This window comes from Dipodomys spectabilis, unplaced genomic scaffold, assembly GCF_019054845.1.
Source record: "Dipodomys spectabilis isolate Male_0828 unplaced genomic scaffold, ASM1905484v1 ptg000002l, whole genome shotgun sequence".
Lineage (NCBI taxonomy): Eukaryota > Metazoa > Chordata > Mammalia > Rodentia > Heteromyidae > Dipodomys > Dipodomys spectabilis.
The window spans coordinates 55,792,842-55,800,575 of record NW_024870679.1 but is presented as its reverse complement, the minus strand read 5'-3'; positions in this window follow the sequence as shown (position 1 = coordinate 55,800,575).

Here is a 7,734-nt window from a genome sequence, read left to right as displayed (position 1 = left end):
GACAACTGTCATTAAGCAAGTTCACAGAGATTAATGTAGATCAGAATGTCACTTTCCAGTAAAAAGTTGTTACAGGCCTTTGAAGTGCCCACGGTAGGTTGAAATGACTCCCTCTTCCTTATTAGTGTTTGGATTCCTTCTGCCTCAGGCTTCTGAAGCTCATCGTGGTTTCAGCAGTCAGGGCTGCCTGGACTGTGGGCACGTTTTGTTAGATTGATGTATTTAATCAGGTTAGAGTCTCGTTGGACTGGTTTATATAGCTGTATGTCTCTTTGAGGTGGCTTTGCATATCTTTGACTTGGATGTAAACTTCTCAGTATGTGTCATTTCAAAATTCATGAAATAGTTTGTTGTTGGATATATACTGAATCACGACAAAATGTCTGAAGGTCACTGATTTTTTAAATCTTTTCAAACAAAAAACAATCAGGTCCTGTGATTAGATATCCAGTTGAATGATACAAAAGATTTTTTAGATGGTTGCGGTGGCATGTGCTTATAGTCCTAGCTCCTGGGGAAATTGATGCAGGAGGATCATTTGAGTTTGAGATGAGCTTGGGCAACATGTAAGACCACACATCAGTGAATGAATGAATGAATGAATGAGAAAAGGGGAAGGAAGGGGAGAATGAAAAAAGAAAGGAAAAGAAGAAAGCCAAGCACTAGTAGCTCTGCCTGTAACCCTAGCGCTCAGGAGGCTGAGATCTCAGAATCATGGTTTCAAAGCCAACCAGGGAAGGAAGGAAGGTCCATGAGACTAATCACCAAAAAGCCAGAAATGGAGCTGTGGCTCAAGTGGTAGAGCACTAGCCTTGAGGGAAAAAATGGCTCAGGGATAGTGCCCAGACCTTGAGTTCAAGCCCCAAGACTGGCACCAAAAAAGAAAAAAAAGAATTTTCTGGGCTACCATTTCCTAGCTGGGTGGCTTAGTCACAGTAAAACTTGCTTCACAGAGCTGAGGATTAAAGGTGGTAGATAGCAAGTCTGTGGTTCCCATTATAAAGCAGATACTCATTAGAGCTGCAGTACCCATTTTTAAAGACAATACATCTTTGGAGAATGTTTCTCTATGAATAAAGAGAATGGCATTACTTTCAAAAAAGTAATTTATGTAGACCACTTCATTTTCCTCTTATCCTGGGTAAAAGATCAATGAAGGAGAAGTGCCTATCACATACAATATCCAGAAATAGTTTTGCCTTACAGCAATGCTTGCAAAAGGTACTCTTACTGCCCTCTTTTCACTGATAAGAACATAGGGACACAGGCATTTTTTTCCTGAAGTAAATTTAGCCCAGCAAGTGGTGAGTGCCAAGATTCTAGCCTAGGCATTGTGGCTGCAGAGCAAGGGACCAGAAATGTAACCTGTTTCACTTTGGGTTGTTAAATATACAAAATAAGTGCTGGGAATGTGGCTCAGTGGTAGAGTGCTTGCCTTGCATGCATGAGACCCTGGGTTCAATTCCTCAGCACCACATAAGCAGAAAAAATCAGAAGTGGTGTTGTGGCTCAAGCAGTAGAGCACTAACCTTGAGCTGAAGAGCTGAGGGACAGTGCCCAGGCCCAGAGTTCAGGCCCCACTACAGACCCAAAAAAAAAAAAAAAGATACAAAATAAACTTAAGAAAATGGTCATATGCCAAGCAGACTAGGGATAAGGTATTGTCTTGACTGCCTGTGTGGAGTCCTTACTCTGATATTTAAGTACTTGTATTAGACTAGAACATAATCTTCCTCAATTTCTCAACTATTAAAATTGTGATGTGAAGGGCTGGGAAGGTAGCTCAGTGGTAGAGTACTTGCCTCGCATGCATGAGGCCCTGGGTTCAATTCCTCAGTACCACATAAGCAGAAAAAGCTGGAAGTGGTGCTGTGGCTCAAGTGGTAGAGCACTAGCCTTGAGCTAAGAGCTGAGGGACAGTGCCCAGGCCCAGAGTTCAGGCACCATGACTTGCAAAAAATAAAATTGTGATGTGAAAAAAGTGTGATGTAAATGGAAATACATCAGAGGATTGTTTTGAAACTTGAGTTGATATGAGTAAAGAATTAGAAATAATGCCTAATGTACTTCTAAACAGGTGCTGAAGAACAGGAAACAAGAAATTCAAGAACTCTAGTGTTAAATCCCAGTCTCTGACTTGATCTTAGCACTTCTAAAGTTCAGATTCTCTGAGGATGTGTGTGTGTGTGTGTAGGCGTGCCGCTATATTGCTCAGGCTGGTCTTGAACTCTTAAGCAAGAGTTTTTTATTTATTTTTTGGTCAGTCTTGGGGCCTGAAGTTTGGGCCTGGGCGCTGTCCCTCAGCTCTTCAGCTCAAGGCTAGCGCTCTACCACTTGAGCCACAGCGCCACTTCTGGCTTTTTCTGCTTATGTGGTGCCAAGGAATCAAACCCAGGGCCGCATGTATGCAAGGCAAGCACTCTACCACTGAGCCACCTTCCCAGCCATAAGAGTTGTCTTAAACCAGAGGTAGCATATACAAAGACCCTTACCATAGTGCCTGCTGCTGAGTAGGTACCTGCTAGATAATCAGTTCTTTCAGTTAAAGTGATACTCTTTGTACATCTAGTTAGAAATCTGAAAAATAGGACTAATAGTTTCAAAATACATAATGTTAACTTCTGTGAGACAGAAAAGATGAAACCTCTGAAGGAGAGACTTCCTGAGATACTAGACGGTTTCTTAGAGGAAGTACTGTTGGCTGTGGGCTTAGAGGCTAGGTGGAATTTCCATCACTAGATTGGACTGGGCCTATAGGAGACCAGGCTTATGGGACTGTGTTATGGGTGGTCTTTTCTGTGAGCTCAGGAGAACAATGTCACCAAGCTGGACATGACTGAGGGGTTTGGGTCTATGGGTACTCTAACTGGAATTTCCAGATCTAGAAGTGCGAGCTTTGTGATCAGATAGGCAACATTCTCTGGCCCTTGTTGACTTGCCTGTACCATGACATGTGTGCTCAGAGAAGAGTAAATAAAGGTCACCTCCTCCCTGCCTACTGGGGAGTGATCTTGGGTTTTTTTGTCCAGCTTTGCCCAGATACCCCAACCCCATGCCCATTACACCTGTGATCCATAGGCAGCAGGATGGGACAGCAAGTTGGAGTTTAAAACCTAGCTCACATGTTTGGAGGAAATTAACCTCTCTGAACCTCATCCATCAGCTGAAAAATGGAAGCACGTGAGTATTTGATCATTATGAATATGTTCAAAATATCTGGCTCAAGTTGGCACACTGGAGCATCAGTTCACCATTTATTAGATGCAAGATTTGTATTGCACAAGCACCTGAGTTACACACCCAGCCCTAAAGGAGACAGAAACTGTCTCCTAGCCTCTTCGCTCAGCGTTCAGCCTTTACCACGGCCCCTTCCAGAGGCTCTTGAGTGTATTCCTCCTACTGAAGCTGGAATGTCTTAAGGTGCTCCCCTGCCCTTTGTCCTTAGCTGAGCTGCCCACACATGCCAGCCAGCTGGACTACACCTCGAGAGGACAGAGGAATGCATCTGGTGGGGTGCTGAGATGATTGCACTTGTGTATATTAAAAGGCAAAAGCAGTTCTGAAGACGATCTGTCCTTCACCTCCAATGGGAGCCTGGAGATCTGAGAAGTCTGGAGTCAGATTCCCATATCTGGCCTGGCCCGCAGCCGTAAGCCCAGGCAGCTACTGACCATCTCTCTGAGTCCCTGGTATCTGCCATGCAGAGACCTGGATCGGTCCCTATGTGTGGAGGCGGAGCCCTAGACAGTGCCAGTGGCAGGGGGGGGGGGGGAAGGGGGGAGGGGGACACGGTTATCTAGGACAGATCTCTGGTCCTTCCTGAGCCTCAGTTTCTCCCTGTGTCTAACACCATCGTTAGATGTTCAAGATTCCCCTCTGGTTCTGGATGGAGTGGGTTGTCCTGGGACCCCCACATCTGCTCCTGGGACACCGACGCCCTCATCGGGCTGGAAGGCGTTGGCCGGGACAGGGAGGAGCCGCCTGACCCGCCCCACGCGCCCCGGGTGCAGGTGCAGCCGCTGCCGGCCCGAGCCCGCGCCCGCCGCTGCCTCCACCACCGCCGTCACCGCCGCCGCGAGGGGCCGCCCGCGCCCCCCGTCCGCGCCCAGCCCGTGCCCATGGCCTTCCTGACCGCCTGGAAGGGGGCAGCCTCCAGGAAAAGCGACCGCAGGTACCGGGCGCGAGCGAGGACACAGCAAAGGGAGGGAGGGATAGCGGGGGGGGGGGGGGGGGGGGGAGGGGGGAGGGCTGCTGAGCGCCAGGACCCGGGATCCAGCCCAACCCCAAGTGCTCCTTGCAGCCCTCAGCCCGGCTGCACACCGCTGCCCTCGGCTCCAGTCCCACCTAAGCCCAGCTGCCAGCGCCACGACCAGGGGGCCATTCGCGAGAACTGGGTGGGCTGGCCTTCCACTCACTCACCTGGGTCTCCCCAGCTCCACCGGAGCCAAGAAGGAACCCTGGGTGGCAGGACAGACGAGGGCAGGCACATTATCCGCCCGAGGACGGTACCGTGGGGGTATCCTGGGCCCTGGCCCACTGTGGATTATGTTGTCCCCATACTCTTCCAAGTCCAACCCTTCAAAGGCAGTGCCATTACCCTTTCTGTCACTTCCCCGGCGGTCCCCACGCCCTGGTTGAACTGGGGCAATAAGATGTGTTCCCATGAGTAGGGCTAGCCCTGATCCCTCCTGAGATAGGACTTCCTCCACAAGCCGGTCGTCTTCACATGTTCACTGTTTAGGCTGCTGTCCTTGGGCAAAAGTAATGCAACAGTCCTGATCTGACCCTCCTAAAAACACCTCAAGCCCCAATCCAGACTCAACATCTCATCCCCCAAACCTGTTCCTCCTGTGTCCTCATATCAGTGAGTGGCATAGTCATCCACCCGATTGCCCAAGCCTGAACGCTGAGAGTCATCTCCAACATGCCCCTCCCCCTTCCTTCCGAGTCCCCAAATCCTGCAGACATCTTCTTGGATGTCTCTGGAAGTTCTTTCTTCTTTTTGGACTGTAGCTTTCCCAGCAACTTCAGCTTCTTCCCCACAGTCCTTTCCATAGAACAAATCAAACTGTACCATCCTCCTACTTAAAAATTCTTCCGTATCTCTCCATCACCTAAGGCTAGGCCCCTTGCTCGGCACTCTCCAGTCCTTACTCTGACCCAGGGACACCAGCTAGCCATGGAGTGCTCTCACAACTGCTGGGGTTGAAGGTCAGCACTTGACTCCTGGCACTCCACAAAACTCAGCTGTAGGTGACATCTTTTGGAAAGCCATCTATGAGTCAGAACCATCTCCTCTTTCATGGCTCTTACTCAGCTTTTTAACGCTCTTTGTGGAGCGCATAACTTATTCCAGGCATTGTACTTGGCCCTATACTTGTTCAATTTAGATGTAAAGCCTCTGCTTTTGGAAATCATTCCAGCACAAGAGACTGACATAAGCAAGATAGCTACTGGATAAAGTTTACAATAAAATGATGTGGTGAATAGTAAAAATGGCTATGTTCAGAGCTTTCCAGAGTAAGGACAGTTTATGTCAAAATCTGACACAAGTCTGAGGGAGCAGAAAGGGGTGGCAAGTTAAAGATTAGTGCCTGAGGAGATTCTAGATTCAGGCTGACCAAAATATGCAAGAGATTTTACTCCACTGTTTGCAAGAAAGCAATAGAGGGCTTTAGGTAGGATATGTACACTTTTAATTGTTTTGCCAGAGTTTGAACTTGGCTTTGTGCTTGTTCAGCTTGTTTACCAAACTGGTATCTACCATGTGAGCCACACCTCCAGCCAGACTTTTTGTTGTGTTATTTTGGAGATGGAATCTCATGGGCTTTACTGTCTGTGTTGGCTTCAAACACCAGTCCTGCAGATCTCAGTCTCTGGAATAGCTAGGATTCCCGGCATGAGCCACCAGTAGCAGGATACATGTATGTAATTTAAAGATGACCATGCTATCCTATGGAGAAAGTGTTCTGTAGACAAACCATTTCAGTCCTGAGTCATAGTCATCTCTTTTCCTGTTTCCCCACTCGGTGTATGTGAGGAGGGGGCAGGGTGTGTCTGTCCCCGTGTCTCTAGAGCCCAGCACAGAACCAAGCTCAGGGTGCATTTCAGCTTTGATGAGGAGATGAAGGAATGACTTCTGAGAAGCGCAAATGCCCTGGCTGGCATGGTAAGGACTAGCTGTGTCCAGCTGAATTTCATGAGTACACAGGACCTGCCCACATGTGAGATTCCAGCTGTACCCTTCTGAATAGAGAATACACAAGGGAAATGTGTATATATGCTCATGTCACCCTGTAGAGAGAGACTGGAGGCTGGGGGAGTCAAGGGGAGGAAAGCTTGAATGTAGATTAGGAGAATGGAGGGAGGGAATGAAGCTAAGTGGGAAGAATAGACTATAAAATGGGACTCAGAATCACCCAGATGTGAGGGAGGTAAGAGACTGAGAGGAGGAGGCACACATGTGCTTTTATACTTGAGTTGGCACTTGTTGGACACAAAATTCCCAGAGAATTCTTTATTCTCAGTTGCTCTACAAGGTCTCACACGTAAATCTTAAACCTGGATCTTGATTCTCCTGGCTCAGGGACCTTTGTGAACTCCACCTCACCCACCACACTGACCCTACCATATGGCCAAAGGATAGAGGCCTTCAAAGGTGAATAGCTCTGCCACCTACTGGCTCTGTGATCTGTTGATCTACTTGATCAGCTTCTTGAGCTGTATAAATCAACAAATTCGGGACCCAGTGATCATGATTGTGGAGGTCCTAACAGCACTGGGGCATATTCCAGGTTGAATGTGAGTTCACTTTTCTTTTCTTTCTTCCTTCCTTTCTTTTTCTTTTTTTGCAGTAGTAGGGTTTAAACTCAGGGCCTTTCGCATGCCAGGCAGGCACACTTAACATTTGATCCATACTTCTGTTTACCTTATTTATGCAGATTGGGTCTCATATTTTATCTGGGCTAGCCTGGACTGCAATCCTCCTATTTATGCTTTCTGCTGTAGAGGGGAATGACAGGAACATACCACCACACCACTGTTGAAATGAGGGTCTCTCAAACTTATTTTCCCCCCACCCCAGGCTGTCTTTGAATCAGGATCCTCCCAGTCTCAAGCCTTTTGTGTTGCTAGGATACCCAATGTAAGTTTACTTCCATCTTGTCCTTAGGAAATCTTCCTTCTAGAGTGTTTGCATTGAAGAGAAGATATTTTGGAAGTTTGGAGGCAGGGGAGGCAATGGTAGGAAAATGTAATAGTACCTGGCCTACAGGTAGGGCTCCTTGCTAGCCATACTGCAGTGATCATTGGTCACACAGTGATCACACAGGGCCAGAAATGAATGGGGGAGTGCAGACAGCCATGTCACTCTGGGAGGAAGGGGCCTCAGCCTGCCACTTTGCAGGGCTACTGAGCATGGATTTCCTGCTTTTGGTATGGTCCCGAGCTAGAGGAATCCTCAGGATCCGCCCCCCATCTGGAAGTGTCTAATCTAGTGGCTAGAATTCTTGGGTAGCTGTGGATTCCCTTCCTGGGACTGGATGGATCTGGACTCAAAGTTATTTCTGAGTTTTCATCCCTGTGGTTGTTGGCTCCTCCAAGTTGAGATTCTGAAATCTGTGATTTAAAATCCCAAATTTCTACAGTGCTGAAGTTTCTATTCCCCCGAAGTGGGGAACCAGAAGTACATCTTGTGAGAAGCACTTTGGGTCCTGTCAGATCTTCAGTCTCTGG